The 20,965-nt window shown below is 38.9% G+C and overlaps 1 pseudogene; it reads left to right on the forward strand.

Annotated features, from left to right (window-relative positions):
* The first annotated feature begins 478 nt into the window (after window positions 1–478).
* LOC110306802 (phosphoglucomutase-1 pseudogene) overlaps window positions 479–20,965 on the forward strand; it is a 113,738-nt pseudogene continuing 93,251 nt past the window's right edge.

Below are 20,965 nucleotides of genomic sequence, written 5' to 3' on the forward strand. Positions count from 1 at the left end.
TTCCTGAATCTATCCTATTAAGAGAAATAATTTCATTGTTTTTCCCCTTGCTTTCCTTGAGTGCTGCTTCCTGCTTACTACACCACAGTGAGACAGTGAAAACGGGTTTAACTGCACAGTGTTGCCTAGCGATGTCATGCTTCTCTCATGGTCTCACTCTGGGATGCAGTAACTGAATTCTTGCTACTGAGGCTTCCATGCTCACATTTCTGGATCTTTCAATAACCATTCGTTGGGACAGTTTGCTTTTATTAGCTGATGGTCTTGTAGAAGGGTTGTCATTGCTATTCCTTCTAACAATATTAGGTCGAGCCATCTCTTTCTCTTTTCACCAAACCAGCCAGGTTCTGTGTTTAAAAGGTCAATCACATTTATCTCAAATGAGTAAGACAAACATTTCCTGTGCATCCTGAAAATAGAATGACCCAATGAACAGTCTCTTGAGAACACTGAAGAAAATAAAAATAAAAAAGTATCTATGGCACTAAAAGGTGCCTCCCAAACCTGCATTGAAAGTGATATTGAACAGATGGTGGTATCTGAAACAGAATCCACACCCAGAAAGGTGACACCAAGCGTGGTGTGGGTGAGATGACCTGGTCCTGTTATTGTATCCTTTACCATTAAATGACCATCGAGGCCATTCTGTCAGACTAAGATGAATAAGCAACAGTTCGTTCACAGTATTGCATCATGGAACTTTAGAGTTGATTTAAACATAGTAAATACAATTGAAAGCAAGGCCATTTAAAACACTAATCTGTAGACAGCAAGGCAATCGCACACAGATCCTATGATCTGTTGAGTTTTCACCCCTTCTTTCTCATGTCCTCACTCCTCTGAGTTTTCCCCACATTCTTTTTCCTAGTACTTTTTTGAAGGTAGGAAGAACTTCAACTTTAAAATCCACCTGAAGTAAAAGTGCCTAAATATTCAGCAATCCTCAAAGCAAGAACTCGTGGATGGACTACAAGAATGCAGTCTCCTACTATGTGATAATGAGACTTTAAGGGAATTCTCAGTAGCTTGAGATATATTATATGGAATCTAGAATTAGACACAAACCTGATGCATCCTTTGATCTTATCCTACAGGTCTTACTTACTATATGACCCCATATGGTTAGAAACTCAAATGCTTAGTGGGGCCAAATTATATTCTAATCCAAAACCTCAGCTACTCTTTATTTCTAGGTATATGTAGAGTATTGGGGTACAGAGCTATGGAAATTAGTTCATCGGGATTATTTTTTAAATCCACATTCAATTTTAGGCTGGTACACAAAAGGGTAATTTTAAAGCACTAAAGTTAAGTGGAACACTATAGCCAAATATATCTTTGAGATAGGCACAGCCCAGAAGCCAGCATTCTGGGACTTCTGTGTAGAGTCTGTTAGTAGTAATACAGGGTAGATGAAGTAAAATTATTCACTGGGCCCTTCTCAGAAATCACAGCTATGATTTGCCTGTAAGGCTGAGGTTCAAAGTCCTCCTAGCAAAATGGGGTTTCAAATGTGTATGTTACCTGTAACAGAGACTCTTATACCTCAAGAGGAAGTTGAAGTTGAAGACCTTCCCATTGTCTAAGGGGCACCAGGGAAAAGGAAGTAGAGTGAGTGACAGGTGGCCCTGATGGGTATGTGGCTAAGTTAGGCTCCAGCTCTGCCTGGGTAGGTGTTCTGGCCTTGACTGAATCTGAAAATATGGAAGTCCTGTGAATAAAAGGCATGGCCTTGGACTGCAATCTTTTGTAAGATCCTTACCACTAAGAAGAAAAAAATAAAATCCAAGATTGTCAATACTCACTCTGCTTTCTCATTGCCCCTACAGGAATCCAGTTCTTGATTAGTGGATGTGTTTCCCTTTCTTCCCTGAGAGAACATAATAGTTTTGCTATAAGGAAGAGGTATAGCCGGGCGTGGTGGCGCACGCCTTTAATCCCAGCACTCGGGAGGCAGAGGCTCGCGGATTTCTGAGTTCGAGGCCAGCCTGGTCTACAAAGTGAGTTCCAGAACAGCCAGGGCTATACAGAGAAACCCTGTCTCGAAAAACCAAAAAAAAAAAAAAAAAGGAAGAGGTATGAGTGAAACATTGTATTAGTTAAAAAAGAAACATCAATACCTGAATACATTGTTACAATAATTTCTTCCTAACAATAGGAGTCAAGCCTTGGCCTCCTAAATCAGGAACTTCAAACACCAAAATATAAGCCTATCACTAGCTCATTGGAGCATCTCATTCTCCAACTCTTTGCACACACTTGGGCTTTGATTTCAGTAATGACTTCAAGAAACAGATGTTCATACTATTCAACTGAACCCAATACATGAAACAATGTCATTGAAGAAGGGAACCAGAATCTCAACTAGAGAGACTTCTAGATACATTGCTATTGGCTTTGAAGAAGGAATAGACTCTTAGCTAAAGACTGAAGGTAGCCATTGACATGAGAAACCATAAGGAAACTAGCTGTCTACTGGAGCTTGTTTGAAGGACACTATCTGCTCCATTTTAGGGGTGAGACACTTGGACTTCTGACTTATAGAACTGTACATAAATATATCTGTGATTTTTTTTATTAGGTATTTTCCTCACTTACATTTCCAATGCTATCCAAAAAGTCCCCAATACACTCCCCTCCCCCAGTCCCTCACCCACCCACCCCCACCCCTTGGCCCTGGCATTCCCCTGTACTGGGGCATATAAAGTTGCCAAGTCCAATGGGCCTCTCTTTCCAGTGATGACCGACTAGGCCATCTTTTGATACAAATGCAGCTAGAGTCAAGAGCTCTGGGGTACTGGTTAGTTCATAATAATGTTCCACCTATGGGGTTGCAGTTCCCTTTAGCTCCTTGGATACTTTCTCTAGCTCCTCCATTGGGGGCCCATATCTGTGATTTTTAAACACCCAAGTATCTGGCAATTTTTTAGTAAAAGAAAAAAAAACATGCTTTACCTTAAAAATAAACTTAAAAATACTGCACACGGAACCTACAATTTGTAACATCTTAAAATCAAACATGGTGGAATCTCTTTTGGGGCTGGCCTAGTACTTAGCACGCAGGGTTTATTGGAGAGGCATTGTACAGATTTCTTTGGGTAAACCTAAGCTTTATAGTTTCCATAACTCATTGCAGTTACTGTATCATCTCTCTCCAGCTTTATGATCCATACCTCCTTTTCACTGTGTGGGATTCAGCTCATCTTCTCTGACAAGCTCTGCCTCCTGAATTCAGAATTTGACTCCATTTGCAGGTTAGGCAATCCCAAGTCAGATGCTATGGAACAACAGGTTGGAATGATGTACTAAGATTTATTTACCTGCAGAATCACAGAGACTGAGGTTGTTGCTTTTGCTTCTTAAAACAAAACAAAACAAAACAAAAAACTGGGGTAGTCAGATATCGCTGAATGCTACCTCATGTGTAGGCTGATTTTCTCTCAATGACCACTGTGCTCTATGGAAAATTCCTGCCATGCCTTGTGTCCATATCGTTATACCCATAACTGACCTCTGAGAGGCAGTTGAATCTATGATAGCAAGACAAAGCCCTGTACCAGGTATATGGAGGTATATGGAGACCACATATTGATGGGTGCAGGTGAGATGAACAGCAGCTGACAGCAGCTTAGAAACACACTTGTATAACAAGGGACATGTCACATTACCAGAGAGCCTCATTTGCTACAGATGAGTAGTTTGGTATAAAACTAACAGCCCCAAATAGCTTTTTTTCCCCTGCTATTCAGTGGAGCAATCCATTGGAAGCATTTGTGCGGCTCTGTCTAACATAATGGTGTCATGGTGAGTTTCCCAGGATTTTATTGGCACTGATGTGAAAGAGCTGACTGGTTTTTTTTTCTTCCCCTCTGAAACATTATAATTTTCCATGTTCTGATCCTGCAATCATAGCACCATTTGGGTTAACTCAATTTCTTTGTCGCTTTGCTAAAGACAGCCCACACATAATGGCAATTTAAAAAAAAATCATACAATTTTAATAATTGAGTGACTAAGACCCAAAGTGTCTGATACAGGAAGCTCATAATATTTTGTAATATGATTTTGAAAAGATAATACAGGAGAGAGAAATGAGTATGACATGGAAATGACAACACTTCCTTAAAGTGCTGCTATTAAGGAGCAGGACAAGCCCAGATGGTTACCTGAAACACTTGCAACAAAGCAGGACTCTTTGCAGAGGCTCTGGGGGCAGCTTGTAAGCAGGGAGGGATTACAGTGTGCAGTTGGATTTCTCTCTGGATTCTCAGGGCTTTCTTCCTAAGAATCCTTTTATACTCTGATCCTACTCTACTGCTCCAGTCTAGCTACAGCTCTAGGGCAGTTATAGAATCCAATGCCTTCTTATGGTCCTGGTAGGAGCAGTGGTTTTTAAAATCATTTTGTTTATCCTCAAAACAACAGAATCCTTTCTTCAAGAGAAATGCTTCATGTCTATGAACAATATAACACATACAAAAGGAGAACATGGCAATGGTGGTAGGAGAGATGCTGAGGGATGCTCAAGAAAATGGTCTGTGTGCAGACATACATAGACACTCTCTATGAGGGAAGTCAGAGGCATGCAGGTCCTCCTAGCCTCAGCTTTTCCTTTTCTCTCTAGAGACAGACAGGAAACGTTTGAACCTTGAAACTCTGTTTCCAAGAAGTGCTTCAAGCCAAGGTTGTGGCAATGGGTTTCTTCAGATTGCAGGCTTTGAGTACTGCCCTGTGGGCACAGTTCAGTGGGCTTTACTTGGACTAAGAAGATATCTCAATGGGCAGATTCTTTGTGTAAACTATATAGAAGTTCTATAATTGGAAAAGTTCCCTTCAATGATCTTTAATAATCCCAATTTATTTAATATAATATCCTGTAGATTTAAGTAGTGGGAATAAAAAGTACAGGTATTTGCTTTTCTCTATTGTTGGTTTCTTGTCCTTGGAGGTTTATATGAAATGTTTTCTATTTTGGTTTGATCATACAAAGATTTAAAATGACTTTTTTTTTTTTTTTTGCTATCTTTCCTCAAGGCATGTACTTTGGAGTCTCTATCTCAAGTAACCAAGAAAGAAAAAAAGTGACACCAAGGTTACATAGCCTCAGGTCTCCATGTGTGATCTTCAGATGAGGCAACAGAAACTGCAAAAGGCCAATTAATTTTCTAAAGGTCTATAATATAATTTTCTTAATGTTGCAGACTTAATATATACCCAAGCTTCCAAAGGAACTTTGAAAGAATTGGGCTCAATTTTGACATAGGAGTCACAATAAGTTGAAATTTATCTCAGGCTGTCACTTACCAGGCAGACAACATGATTTATCTAATGTCAAAACCACTCCCAGTTTTCACAGTATTTCTGTTGTACTAACAGGAAAGGTTGGCATTGTATGTATGGCTTCTGAAAAGTCTCCTTGGAAATAACAGCTCACTATAAAAATTAGAGAAAATTGCTAGGATTTGTTCTTGATCTTAAGATTAAACTCAGTAAACTTAAGGCAATCTCAACTCTTCAGGAGCTCTGTTGCTCTCCAAAGGGAATACCACTTCAGATGTGTAGCTTGCTACCATGGAAGAAGGTTGTTAATATAAGAATTGCCTTTCTTATTTCAATGCTATAGACAGTAAGTGGCCAGTTTACTCCGACCTGAGGGCTCTGAGCTTAGACAGGGAGCTTTCAGAGCCTAGCTTAGCTCAAAGTCCTGAGAGTAGATCAGACACTAGATGGTGGTAGCTGTTGTCACTGTCTCAATTGTAGAGGTGTTATTGCTAGGCATTTAGGGACACAGTAGGGAAGGAGAAAATCAGTCTCTTTTCTCTAGACCTTTTATTCAACTCCCTCTCACTTAAACAAACTGTGTCAGACCAGCCTCCACCTGTTGCTAAACTACTATCCTAATCTGAATCCCCTATCATTCTGTGTTGACATGAAATTGCACTGTCTAAATGTACATCAGTTACATTTAATGGTGACTGAAATCAACTCATTCCTAGAGTATGCTCTATCCTGTGTACTTAAACCTCATTGTAATAAAATTCCTAGGGACTTTTGACTTTCCCCAGAAAATAATTCTAACCTCCATAGTCCATTGAAAGAACACTCGCTTTTATTATAAAATGTCAATAGGGATGTGGTTGGTTTTGTTGTTGTTGTTGGTTTCAATTTGGGTAATGTGGGCTGAGCTTCAAATTATCTATGAAATGGAACTTAGCCTGTTATGGAACTCCTGCTTCTCCTGCATCTGCTCCTCAAGGGCTAGAATTACGGGTGAACCAATGTTCTTGAAGCTACCTGTGAGCAACCTTAAGAAGCACTGAATAATTTTATCACTTTTCTTTATCCTTTGCTACAAGATAGATGTAGTTAACCTTGAGCATAGGCCTTAGTTACAGGATAAAAATGATATGTACCTGAACCAGGGGTTACAATGAGGGAGATAAAACCATTACTAGTATTGTTTGTTACTAAAAAAAAAATAGCTTAGAACAAGCAGACTAACCTACTTATTCATATTTCAAAACCCGGCTTAACCTTATCGCTTCCATAAATCTTATTTCTGTATTACAGCATTCCTGGATTTGAATTCTAAACGTTACCACAGTAAATATGATATTGAAAATTTATTCCATTTTGCTGTTACTATAAAAATAAAAGGATAATTATCTCTCGAGGGTTATGACAAATTTAACATAGCTTATATAAAGTTCTTGGCACTCAATAATTAACACTATTTTATAAGTTTTACATTTCTCATTCTTTTTAAGTGGCATACTTGCTTATACTTAGGAACTCTTCACAAGTGATGAATAAATAAATAACTGCTTATTAATATTTATCCTCCTTTGCTTTCTTCTTAAGGTTTGGAAAGGAAACTGTCATTAATCTCCTAGAATGCCTACCCTGCAATTTGCCTAAAACTGGACTGCTCTAGAAGAGCAAAGCACAGTCTTAATTTTGGGGCCTCTGTGTCTTCTTGAAGAGCCAGTTAAATATAAAAAGGATTTCCTCACGTCCTTTCTGGAAGTGAATATTTAACATTCTCTTCTAGGTTTAATGAGGCATAAACACAATGTATTTTTGCTCATGATTTCTGTTACTCTTAGACAGGAAATCCTACGTGAATGAGTGAGTTAAGGAATGGCTGTAGATCACATTCTTGTTATGATCAAAAAGGAAGGAGGATTGCAAAGTAATAAAAAGTAAGCACAGATTTTTATTGCTCCCTAAATCCTTTTGTAGGATGTTCTGATTTCATATAAGGAACATTCATGCTGCTATTTTACACTTACCCTTTAGGGTAATTTCCTTTTTCTATTCAGAATTAATCCTGCTTTCTTATGTCTCCCCAAAGCCTGTTTTTAATAGTTGCTCACCCATCTGTGCATTTGTATGCCATCTTGTAATTCTTGTTTCTAAAGAGAGAAAAAAATTATCTCCAATAATGCCAACTGTAGGACAGACAATATAAGTCAAGTTCTTAGTGACTATCTTCTGAGCAGGAGTGTTGTGAATGACACAGCTTAGGGGATAAAAAGGAAATATGAAAGAGATTTGTAATTAAGAACTCAGTTACCCAAGTCAAGATCGGTGCTGTTTCCTCTACTACGTTCTTGAAGACTTCCTTTGTATGCCTCAGAGAACTGAGTTAGAAGGAAGAAAATCATTCTGGCAATTATTTGTTGATTTGCAGAGAACAATTTTGCCCAAGTGACAAAGTTGAATCCTGTAGCAATACTCTCAAGAAATAAGTGCAAAGGCAAGAGCTAAAGGCACTGACTAGGAGCTCAGTGGTAAGTGATGGACTTAAGCAACTAATTAATCCACTAACGAATGACAGGACAGATCTTTGGAGTTATATTGAGTTTTATTTTATCTACATATTGAGTTTTGAAACAACTACTCATGCAGCACAGGTTGCTTCTGAGCACTTGATGAAGCTGAAAATGATCAGCATCGTCTTCCATCTACTTTGCAAGGGCCAAGATTATAGGAATAAACTACTACACTTCTTCATGATCATTTTTATGTTTTTTTTTAAAATTAATGTGGTGTTCTTTTCTTTTTAAAATATTTTTATTAGATATTTTCTTCATTTACATTTCAAATGCTATCCCAAAAGCCCCCTATACCCTCCCCCGACCCTGCTCCCCTACCCACCCACTCCCACTTCTTGGCCCTGGCATTCCCCTGTACTGGGGCATATAAAGTTTGCAAGACCAAGGGACCTCTCTTCCCAATGATGGCCGATTAGGCCATCTTCTGATACATATGCAGCTAAAGACACGAGCTCTGGGGGTATTGGTTAGTTCATATTGTTGTTCCACTTATAGGGTTGCAGACCCCTTCAGCTCCTTGGGTTATTTATCTAGTTCCTCCATTGGGGGCCCTGTGTTCCATCCTATAGATGACTGTGAGCATCCACTTCTGTATTTGCCAGGCACTGGCATAGCCTCACAGGAGACAGTTATATCAGGGTCCTTTCAGCAAAATCTTGCTGGCATATGCAATAGTGTCTGCGTTTGGTGGCTGATTATGGGATGGACCCCCAGATGGGGCTGTCTCTGTATGGTCCATCCTTTCTTCTTAGCTCCAAACTTTGTCTCTGCAACTCCTTCCATGGATATTTTATTCCCTATTCTAGGGAGGAATGAAGTATCCACGCATTGGTCTTCCTTCTTGATTTTCTTGTGTTTTGGAAATTGTATCTTGGATATTCTAGATGTGAGAATCTTCATAAAAATTACAGCTTGCTCTACATAAAAGGTCTGTTTAAGCTGAGAAGGGAAATATGAACTGTTGAGGGCCAGAAGAACAATACAGAAGGTTAGACACCTTACAGAAGGCATAAGATACAAAACAATAAAATATGTGTTTGGAAATCTACATCTCTTAGGATGTAAATTGTCAGAGAATTAAGCTGAGAGAGGAATAGAAAAAGCTCCTGTGACATGATACATTTTGTCATTTCAAGGTGGACATTTGATTGACCGAGACATATTGTTGGAGGAAAAGAGGTAGATATTCCTCAAAGAAGATCAGGAGGAATGGATTGGGCTAATGGCTCTGTCACAAGAATGTGAAGGCTCAACTTGGGGGAGTTGAGTGGTTCCCTGGAGACCAAACAAAAACCCATATGTCCTAATTTAACCTCAGCAACTAATGCATAACTATTGAAAAGCTCCTTGAGGACAAGCCTAATAATTTACACAAACTGAGTTAATCTTCAGGCATTCCTCATGCCTAGGCTCATTCTCAATGATGATAAAGCAAAGGAAGAGAGTTGATGAGTCTTTTGCACTTCATCAGATTTATTCATTTGTTGTTACCTATAAGACATTTTGCCAAATTTCCCCCCTCATGTTTTGATTCATGTAAATATTAACCAACATTTATATTGTGCCAGTTATAGCTTCGTCCATGATGCTCTGTACTTAGTATCTCAAGGTACTGTACAAGACTTCCCCCTTAATAGCCCCTGGGATAGATAACAGAGATGTAAATGTGTAAGGAACTTCATATAACTTTCTCCCCTGGAGGAACTGGGGTGAAATCCAGATAACCGTGGGTCTAATTCACAGTATCAGACCCCTATGATAAACTTCTTTCTATAGACAGCAATTTGCTGATGAGACCAGTGTTGAAGGTCTTAATGTGAAGCTTCATAATAACACGTTGTGTCACTTCAGAGAGGACATAACTGAGTGAAAAGAGAACCTGCTGTGGCATCACCCATACTACTTGTATAGCCTTTACTTAGCTAAGTAAGTTCTTAGCTACTTTTCCATTATTCTTGTAAATGGAAATGGAAATTTACACATTGCAGTGTGGGTTTGAAGATGATGAGTAATCCAGGTAGCACTTCCTGGCATATAGTGAGTTCTTGATAAACATTAGCCATTAGAATTAGTTGTACTTGCAAATGTGACGGCCACCTGCTTCTCTTACGTCCTCAGCTTCGGTACTGTGGGGAACAGATTAAGTGCTAAATAAAGGATGGCTGACTGGGTGACTGATATTTTTTGCCTAGCTTGGGGGAAGACATCCCAGAACAATATGTTACTATTAGTCATTTTCTCCCTAATTTGTACACAGTCTCTTTAATAACAATTTGCACTTTCATAGTGCTTTCTATTAAAACAGCATCATCATTGCCACTATTAACAAGCCTTGCAAATACCTGTGTCATGGCAAGGCTGTGTATTCTATTAAATTCTTGTTCAGGTTTCAAAATGTTAGTCATTTAACACACACACACACACACACACACACACACACACACACACACACACACACAGAGCAAGCTTAGAACATCCATTACACTACAGTAGTTGGCTGCCTTCATGCAGAGCTCTCCATTTTGGAACTGCAAGTCCTCTTCTCTTGTTATGACAGTTTCCAGCTGAAGTTCATGGCTAAAAGCAAAGCCATTGATTTTGAGCAAATTATTTGTGTGTTCATTAAACTGCCATTTTCTCAGACTAAGTTGCTGTTCTGAATTAGCTTGTTATTTGCCTACTTAGAGTAGTTCAGATCTAGAAGGCAACACAAGGCAGGAAAATTAAGGCCCCCAAAGTATACTTTAAATAAACTGTTGCCAAAAGCAACTGGCACTATTGACGTGAACCAAGGGCCTACTCTATTATGATAGGAAAGAAACTACCAATATTTGTTAACATAATAGCTAACTCTCTTGCGTGCCAGTATTTCATTTTATAACCTAAACACACATGGTTTTGGTTCCAAAGAGCAAGGAGATCTATTTATATAATGTGAGCATTATTATTTTTTAAAACTCGAGCAGCAGAGAAGAAGACAGTCACTAATCCCATGTGGCAAATCCTACACAAAGTGTACTTTTTCTCCACTTGCAGCCAATCTGTTTTTGCTGCTGTATTTGTTATCTAGTATTCTTTTTTAAAACATGGGTAAAGACCTCTTAGTCTTTTGGTCTCAGAGGCAGAAAAATGCTGTGCTTCACATTGTTCTTCGTGATCTCCTTATGAACAACAGATTATGCAAATCTGTCTGGCTTGCTCTCCTCATTATTTCTCTCTTACTATCTCACAGCCTAGGTGGTCCCCTGGAGGCTTTCCCACCAGCTATACATGTGTATTTTATTTTGCTAGTTACTTTCTATCTTTGAATTTCATTTTTAAACACCTATAATATGAGAGAAAAGCTAAAAGTAGCACCTTTAATTGTTTTTTTTTTCCTAGCTGAAATAATATACATTCTGTCGTGATGCATTAGGTTGCTAATGATTCTGGTTTTCTCAGTGAGTATTTCTTGAGATGAAGTCTTAAAGATATTTTGAATTTCTATGGGGGAAACAATGGTCTAATGGTCATATTAGTTTCCTTTTGGTGCTGTAGCAAGTTTACTATAAACTTACAAACTTAAATAATGCAGATTTAGTATTTATGAGTTGCTATAGCTTGTCTTACAGCTTTATGACATATATTGGAGTACAATAAAGCTCTTAGCTCCTTCTGAGGGCTTTAGGTGAGAAACTTTTCTTGGCTTTCTTGGATAAGCTGGCTTTACTCTTAGCTCATATTCTGTCCTCAAACACCAGCAGTATTGATTCTCTCTGTGACTCTTCCTCAGTCATGTTTTCCTCTAACTGATTCACTTTCCTCCCACTCTTCATCCTCCCTCTTCTCTTTCAAAGAGCTTATGATTAAACAGACCAGATAATCCAGAATAACAGATAATCAATCTTAGTTGTATCTACAACATTTATTCCAAGATATCAGGCAATACAATGTAGTTACAGGTCTTATGGATTAGAACATAAACATCTTGAAAAAATTGTATATTTTCTTCCAGTAATTAGATATACATTTATTTAAATTTTGTTTTGACATTCACAGTGTGTTAGGCATGTAGTAGGTCCTGGATATGTATTAGCAAAAACGAACGTAGCCTGTGGCATCTTGGAATTTTCAGAAAGGTGGTATAATGTCAATTAGATAATTGTAGAAATAATATTATGAGAGTATATAAAAGTTGTTTTGGGTTATTGTTATGTATTGCCCTGATGCTGTTTGTATTCTGATGTTAATACTGCTTCCTCAAGAGGGGTTGCCCCAACAAAAAGTTGACATGTATTCAGGTGATCTCAGGTGATCCTTCTTCCCTTTCTAGCTGGTCAATAAAGGCCAGAGCCTGTGACTGGACAGGAAAGGGGAAAGGTGGGATGAGAAGTTTGGGAGAGTGGGGGAGAAATAGGGAGGAGAAGTGGGAGGACAGTAGAAGAGGACGAGGAAGCCACGATGAAGCAGTATCACGTGGCTAGGGGAAACTGAAAGTAGCAAAGGGTCTCATAGCTAGGGAATAAGTTAGTATAGTGCTAGATCTGCTCAATCTAGGCACATAGCTTATAATAACTGGATCATGTGTTTTCATATGAGCTTACTGTGGATGGAAATTCCAGCAACAGCTTATGGCTTAGTTAGTAAAATGCTCAGAACCCAAATAAAACTATTGAGCACAATAGCATTGTCTCATTATACCAGCATGGGGGAGGTTGAAACTGGAACATCCCTAATGTTCCTAGCCTAGTCTAGTTGGCAAGATCTAAGCCAAGGAGACTCTGTCTCCAAGGACAGAGAGAACATTCCTGAGAATGATACCCAAAGTTATCCTTCCACTTCAACAAATGTGGATAGTGCTACATGTATCCCTTCATATACATGGGCTCCAAAACATAAATGTGTACACACAAGGTTGTTTGTACTACTAAAAGATGCCAAGGAAACTTATCTCAGGAAATTATGACTTGAGTGTCTTAGTCAGGCTTTCTTTTTTTTTTTCATCTTTTTTAAAATTTATTATTTTTTATTACATATTTTCCTCAATTACATTTCCAATGCTATCCCAAAAGTCCCCCATACCCCCCCCCCACTTCCCTACCCACCCATTCCCATTCTTTTGGCCCCGGCATTCCCCTGTATTGGGGCATATGAAGTTTGCAAGTCCAATGGGCCTCTCTTTCCAGTGATGGCCGACTAGGCCATCTTTTGATACATATGCAGCTAGAGACAAGAGCTCCGTGGTACTAGTTAGTTCATCATGTTGTTCCAACTATAGGGTTGCAGATCCCTTTAGCTCCTTGGGTACTTTCTCTAGCTTCTCCATTGGGAGCCCTGTGATACATCCAATAGCTGACAGTGAGCATCCACTTCTGTGTTTGTTTGGCCCCGGCATAGTTTCACAAGAGAGAGCTATATCTGGGTCCTTTCAGCAAAATCTTGCTAGTGTATGCAATGGTGTCAGCATTTGGAAGCTGATTATGGGATGAATCCCTGGATATGGCAGTCTCTAGATGGTCCATCCTTTCATCTCAGCTCCAAACTTTGTCTCTGTAACTCCTTCCATGGGTGTTTTGTTCCCAATTCTAAGAAGGGGCACAGTGTCCACACTTTGGTCTTCATTCTTCTTGTGTTTCATGCGTTTAGCAAATTGTATCTTATATCTTGGGTATCCTAAGTTTTGGGCTAATATCCACTTATCAGTGAATACATATTGTGTGAGTTCCTTTGTGATTGTGTTACCTCACTCAAGATGATGCCCTCCAGGTCCATCCATTTGGCTAGGAATTTCATAAATTCATTCTTTTTAATAGCTGAGTAGTACTCCATTGTGTAAATGTATCATATTTTCTGTATCCATTCCTCTGTTGAGGAGCATCTGGGTTCTTTCCAGCTTCTGGCTATTATAAATAAGGCTGCTATGAACATAGTGGATCATGTGTCCTTCTTACTGGTTGGAATGTCTTCTGGATATATGCCCAGGAGAGGTATTGCTGGATTCTCCCGTAGTACTATGTCCAATTTTCTGAGGAACCGCCAGACTGATTTCCAGAGTGGTTGTACAAGCTTGCAATCCCACCAACAATGGAGGAGTGCTCTTCTTTCTCCACATCCTCGCCAGCATCTGCTGTCACCTGAATTTTTGATCTTAGCCATTCTGACTGGTGTGAAGTGGAATCTCAGGGTTGTTTTGATTTGCATTTCCCTGATGATTAAGGATGTTGAACATTTTTTCAGGTGCTTCTCTGCCATTCGGTATTCCTCAGGTGAGAATTCTTTGTTCAGTTCTGAGCCCCAATTTTTAATGGGGTTATTTGATTTTCTGGATTCCACCTTCTTGAGTTCTTTATATATATTGAATATTCTATTCCTGTACAAACATCATGACCAAGAAGCAGGCTGGGGAGGAAAGGATTTATTCAGCTTACACTTTCCACATTGCTGTTGATCACCAAGGGATGTCAGGACTGGAACTCAAGCAGGTCAGGAAGCAGGACCTGATGCAGAGGCCATGGAAGGATGTTCCTTACTGGCTTGCTTGCTTCCCCTGGCTTGCTCAGCCTGCTGCCAAGACTACCAGCCCAGGGATGGTCCCACCCACAAGGGGCCTTTCCCCTTTGATCACTAATTGAGAAAATGCCTTACAGCTGGATCTCATGGAGGCAATTCCTCAAATGAAGCTCCTTTCTCTGTGATAACTCCAGTTTGTGTTAAGTTGACATAAAACTAGCCAGTACACTTGAGTAACTGGAATTTACTAGAACCAAAATGGAGGAAGGATGATAATATGCAAAGTTCTTAGAGGAAGGTTGTGCATAGCCATTTGAGAGGTATAGGTGAGGCTTCTATAGCTTGAGATTCAGTAGGAAGTAGCCATGATGTTTAGTGAAATGGAACCAATTAGATGGGAAAGAATGGATTATGCTGAACCTTGGGAGTAGACATCATTTACACTAATACCATTTGAAAGGATGTGGCAATTTAGATATTGCAGTGACCTGCTCAGCTACTCAGTAGTTGATTTTGAGGATTGAAAAAATCTGTGATACTGCATTCACAAGCACTTAGTCTAAGCAACAGAAGTCATAAATATATGCATAAAAGATTATGTAACATGACAGTTAAGTAGTCTGACAAGACAGAGAATACTTGTGAACTAGATGAGATGGTACAGGTAAGAGGTTTACATTTGAAAGCTATTGTTCAGATAGATGCCCCAGATGAACCTCTTTTGGATCTCCTATCTGTGAGGAATGGGTTTCTGGTTGCAGGTGGGCAAAGGAGTCAGTGAGAGTGACAGACACAGACATGAGAGAGTGTGTTGGATCTCAATGTAATGTCCAAACAAAAACTAGACATTTTTATACAGAAGAAAAACAGGAAAAGCCAGGTGGACACATCCGCCATGTTATAGTGACACAAAACAAAAGGAATGCATACATCCAAAGATAGCGGGGATCAGGCCTCTTTTACCACTTAAAATGGAGCCAGGTGAATGCTCTGATTTAATGCTAGTCTATTGTTAAACCCACCACCAGGGGTTCTTAGTAAATACCTGATTATGCTATTCCTTTGGGCCTAGTGAAGAAACCTGTCCCAGGGGAATACCCTTCCACTAACTCTTTCATGGTTAACCCACCTATTTACTAGGCCATTGTGTATTCCCTTGTTTGGGAAATCACTATGCAGACTACCCCTGAGCTTTTCTAGAACTGTTCTTTGTAATGCCTAATTAGTTTCACTGTCTTTACTAGAAGTGAATTTGAATGTTACTGAATAGGAAACATTCTTACTGAATTCCAAGCTCACCATGGGCTTCAAGGATTTTCTAGGACATTGGAACTCTGGTGGAGGCTTACCTATGTCAAAAAAAAAAAAATCAATCCTTAAAGGCACTTATAACAAGAAAGCACACAGATCCATTTGTCAGACTAACATGGGGACAGGGTTTGAGTACATGGGCTATGGGAATGCTAAGGTTCCAGGAGGCATAGTTTCCTTGAAACTCTTTGCCTTTGCCTCGTGAGTGCTTCCAGGCCTCTCAGCCTGTCAAGCAGACGTCACTGGAGTGGGCATAGCAGATAGAATTTTTTTTTTTCTGTAATCAGAAAAATAAAGTGATGACTATGGATATATTTTAAAATTTATACAATAAAGTGTGATAGTATCTTTTATTTGCCTTATATAATTATTATCTCCCAGGTTTACTGTTTCCATCTGATAACTTAGGCCTAGTCCTGGAAGCTTCAGCCTTGATACAATGTAATCTAGGCCTAGAATGTGTTCAGCTTCTACAACTTACTGCTGAGTATGTCCACCCATTCTTGTTCTTTCTGAACTCTGGCTGGCTGGTTCAACTCAATCTCTTCTCCAAGATGACTGATTCAATCTGCCTTCCCTTCTGGATTCTGACTTTTTGCTCTGCTTGGCTTCAAACTAACATTGGCAATCTGTTTTAATCTTCTAGCTACTCATTCTCTGGCTCATTGTATCTTTACCTGTGCATAGCTTGTTCTCTCTCTATGACCTGACTCTGTAAAACTGCCCCAGTAAAACTACTTCTCTTCTCTCTCTCCCCCTCCCCCTCGCCCTCTCCTTCTTCCTCTCCTGCTCCCTCTCCCCCAACTCTCATAGCTTCCCTTTCCTCTCTATTCTCATGAAAGTTGGGCATCATCTATTCTGCCAACTTCTCTGATTCATCACTTTGTCTGCCACCCAATTAGACATAGCTTTCAAACATGGATGTTTCCTTCAACAAGCTAACTATACCTTTTACCTTTATTATTTGGGATTAAAGGTATATACTAAGGGCATGTCTGTATTCCATCCAGAGGGATTAAAAGTGTGTGCTATGGCTGAGCCACACTAAAACTAGATACAGATTTTTCCAGTAAACAACACAATCTTGGGGTTCACCATGTGATCAAATATCCTGCAACAATAAAGTAAGTATATTAATTATTCATTTTAATATCTATACAATAAAGTAATTTTATTAATTATTACTATAATTTTAATATTATGTAATATTATCATGCAATTAGTGTCTTAAATATTTGGATATTATTTCATCAGGAGTACCAGGTTTGGGTTCTCAGCTTAGGGCCCCCAAGTCTATAATCTAAGTGAGAGCTTATATAAAAGAATCTACTGTCAAATTCGTTGAGATTGTTAAGAACTCAGTCTCTTGTGGTTTTAGGTTAGCCTTTTTTTTTTCTTTTGACATATATCCTTATGCATATGTAAGACACTGAAAAGATACTCTTCTCATACTTGAGTTTCTCTGAAGAATTTTCCTACCTTTCTCTTTGGTTTTTCTGTCCTCATGGGGCTGTACTAGATTCACCCTTATAACGTTGAATAATATCCCTCTTTTCAGATCAAACAATAAACCTTCATTAAGTTTGAAATTTTTCTTTGGTTTGTTAAAACACATCATTTGCAAATAGGAAATAGTTCAGGGAGTGTCTTTGGAGATGATAGTTCTCTTTGTCATAGACATAGAGCTAAGCATAATGGAGAATTTTACATCTGCTGTTGAACATCTTTTATGGTGGCTGAAGAGGTAAGTTTCAGAAAAATAATAACTGATACAGTTTTTGTCTGTGTGCACATATGTGCCTAGTATGTTCCTAGATGTCCACTGGATACAAAAGTTCACATCTGTGCTGAACAAAACATCAAGGCTTTGATGAACTGCAATGAATATGGTGGCAAAAAGGTATTAATAATTCAGTATGTTTTTAAAAGTCTTGTTATCAAACAAGATATATTCATGGGTAAAATCTGTCCCACAAAGTGCCAGATATAAATATTAGAATACATTTTCTATAAACTAATGAAACTATTTAGAGAGAGAAATCTTTGTGTTTGGCCATTACTTGCATTTTCTAAAATTAATTATGCCTTTTTCCTTGACACATGTTCTTCAGGGAACCTCTCTGCTTTTTCTTTCTGAGGAAATGCCTCCATGAGATCCAACTGTAAGGCATTTTCTTAATTAGTGATCAAAGGGGAAAGGTCCCTTGTGGGTGGGACCATCCCTGGGCTGGTAGTCTTGGGTTCTATAAGAGAGCAGCCTGAGCAAGCCAAGAGAAGCAAGCCAGTAAAGAACATCCCTCCATGGCCTCTGCTCCTGCTTTTTTACCTGCTTGAGTTCCAGTCCTGACTTTCTTGGTGATGAACAACAGTATGGAAGTGTAAGCTGAATAAACCCTTTCCTCCCCAACTTGCTTCTTGGTCATGATGCTTGTGCAGGAATAGAAACCCTGACTTAGACAGTTGTCGTCTCAAATATTGGATATAAAGACACCTGGAATGCACTAGACAAAATGGAGCTCTCATTTACACAATGATCACCTTGTTTAACTTTTAACTCACATGTACTCTGACATATATTCCTTTAAATATATTTATTCATCTAGGGACTGTCTTTGTTCACTATGATTTTAAATTGGTGAAAGCAATCACTTATCATGTTTGTTGATTGACATGCTAAATCTCATACAGGAAAAATATACGTGTCAAAAGATATAATAAATGACAGTCTTTTGGAAGGGCTTGTTTTCTACGAGTCCTAAACTGGACTTTGAAAGAAGAGAACTTCATTTGAGTGAGGAGAGAAGAAAGGCAATCTTGGGAGGTTCTATGAGGACAACAAGGACACAAACTGGAAGTAAGACAAATACTAAGAGTAATCTTAGCTAGTGCTTCCCGAGGACTCAATAATCATGTTGTGATTTACTATTGTAATTAAAGCAATGCAGCTTACTAGGTAGTTTGTATCTGGTATTTGTCCTCAATACTGGTTTGCCCTACTGCTTGTTTAAAGTAAAACCACTTCTTCACCTCCCCCTCCCCCAGGTGCAGTAATGTTAAAAGAGAAATTGTCTTTCAGGCACAGAGTATTTAGTAAGAATGACTGATATGACACCTATATAAAATTCTGTGTAGCAATTACGGGTTATGTATGAAGCCAGTCAGTGTTATATTAGCTACACGAGGGGAAAGGCTGTGCTAAACCATTCTTCTTTCACATAAAAGCAAAAACCAGGCATGGGAAACTCACTCTACTCCTGTTTCTCACAAGCGTATATACTTTTTCTTCAAAAGGAAATTTTTGTCTGCTCAAGAATTCAGACAAATAATTGGTCGAGTTCCCAGAGCACTGAACCTTAAACCATAGCTCATTATTTTCATCTGTAAAAGGGAAAAAAGAAATTGAGAAAAAAAACTTTCAAGAGCACAAGCTTTGGAGCTATATAGATACAGCCATACAGATACAGAACTTGGTTCAGCCATTTATAGGAAACTAGACTCATGGCACTTCTCTCACGGAGTCCTCAGCTTCCTCACCTCCAAATCGCCCTTGGGGACATACAAGATTATTGGTGTTTTCCTAAGACAGTAGGCACTTTTCATGGCTTTGTCTGTCTTAGGGAAGGGCTGGTCCCATCATATACATCCTGAAAGCTACAGCCGGTGCTTCACACCTTTTCCTCTTCCTCCTCCTACAATCAAGCTAGTGTTCCCACACCACACAGCCCCTGAGCTCTGGCTTCTCCCTTCTGTCTCAGGCACCCTCCTAGTGTGACCCTTGCCTCCCTCCTGGCTTCTGTACTGGTGTAAAGAGGATAATTCCTTCCACTTTTTTTTTCTTTTCGCTCTCCTTCCATGCTGAAGTAAAAGCAAGGCTCTGAGGATGGAAATCCAACCCAGCATGTCTACACTCCCGACATTATCAGACCTTTTGTAGCTTTCTCTTTGATGGTGGGTCTATCATCCATAAGTCTGTATCTATTTTTTACCATTGTGTACTCTCCCCCAACGGTGCTCTTGCAGCTTTCCAGTTCTCACTCTCTCTAGTTTCCATAGCCGCAGAGTTTCTGTGTTCTGTGTGATGAGCCTGGCTTGCCCTTCACCCACTCCACTTCTTTCATTTCATGGCCTTCATGACTCAGGCCCCCACCCCCCTTTTAAAAAAACCTCACAGCCGATATCAGATAACTTTTCTAAAGACATGCTTTTTGAGTTTCTAGTAATCATCCAGATCTTTAATATAATTTTGTAACTACACAGATGATCACATGATTAATTCCCTCAGTGGCCTCCATGCTCCTAGGCAGAACAATGTCTGCCTCTGCAGATGACTCTGCTGCTAGTCCTTAGCATTGTGTCTTTTACAGAGTACCTCTCTGAATGACACTTGTAGAATTATTAATTAAGTGAGATTTCACAGTATCTGCCACTGTATGTTGTCAAATGTATTTGCTATTATTATCTTTCGGTTTCATCATATATCAAATTATCTTAATTTATTTCCTAAAAATTGATTTTGACTTTTCTTCTGTCCTAATTAACTTCACCATATTGTAAGATAAGATTGTCAATGTCATTCAGAGAAATGATGTCTGTGTGCATGAGAAATTATAAACAGAGATTAATTACATTTCTGATCTAGAAGAATCTAGCATATGTCTATGACCTCATCCATATATATATATGAAAAAGTAAATAGATTGTGAGAGGGTTCTTATATTACTTTATCCTAATAATTTTGTAAGCCAGAATGTCAGGTGACTATTCATCCTTTTTTTTTGAATGTAAGTTTTTCGTGCAGCTCAACTGACATGCTAGAGAAAAAGCTTGGCTCTACAAATTGTTGAGCAAATCCATACTGATAACAATAAGGTTAAAGAGTTTGGTAGAAGTAGCAAACCCATTCATGAACTTAATACCTTTCCATATAAATAACACTCAGTCCCAACACTGAAAATTTGATTTGTATTAAAGTTGGCAAATGTTTGGTATTTCAGTAAGCTCTGTGGATAGAAAAGACCTCCTACCATATATGATGTTCTTTTCCACTTAGAAATATGCTCTAAGAACATTTTTCAACCCAGTACTTGAGATTGCTTACCTATTGTTTTGAGTTGGGAATTGAAGTATAATTTACTGCTATAATTAATATTTAGGTAATCTTAAATAGTGGAGATATTTTTCTAATTCTCTGTTTTGTCTTAACTTCAGGTATCTATAAACATATTTCCACCTGTGAAGAACTACCAGAACCCAGGAAAAAGGTCTATGCAGGTTAACATATAGTTATGTAGGTAAAGAAAACAATTTATATGGCCATGACATGGTTG

Source organism: Mus caroli, unplaced genomic scaffold, assembly GCF_978045245.1.
Source record: "Mus caroli unplaced genomic scaffold, Mus_caroli_1 scaffold_2, whole genome shotgun sequence".
Lineage (NCBI taxonomy): Eukaryota > Metazoa > Chordata > Mammalia > Rodentia > Muridae > Mus > Mus caroli.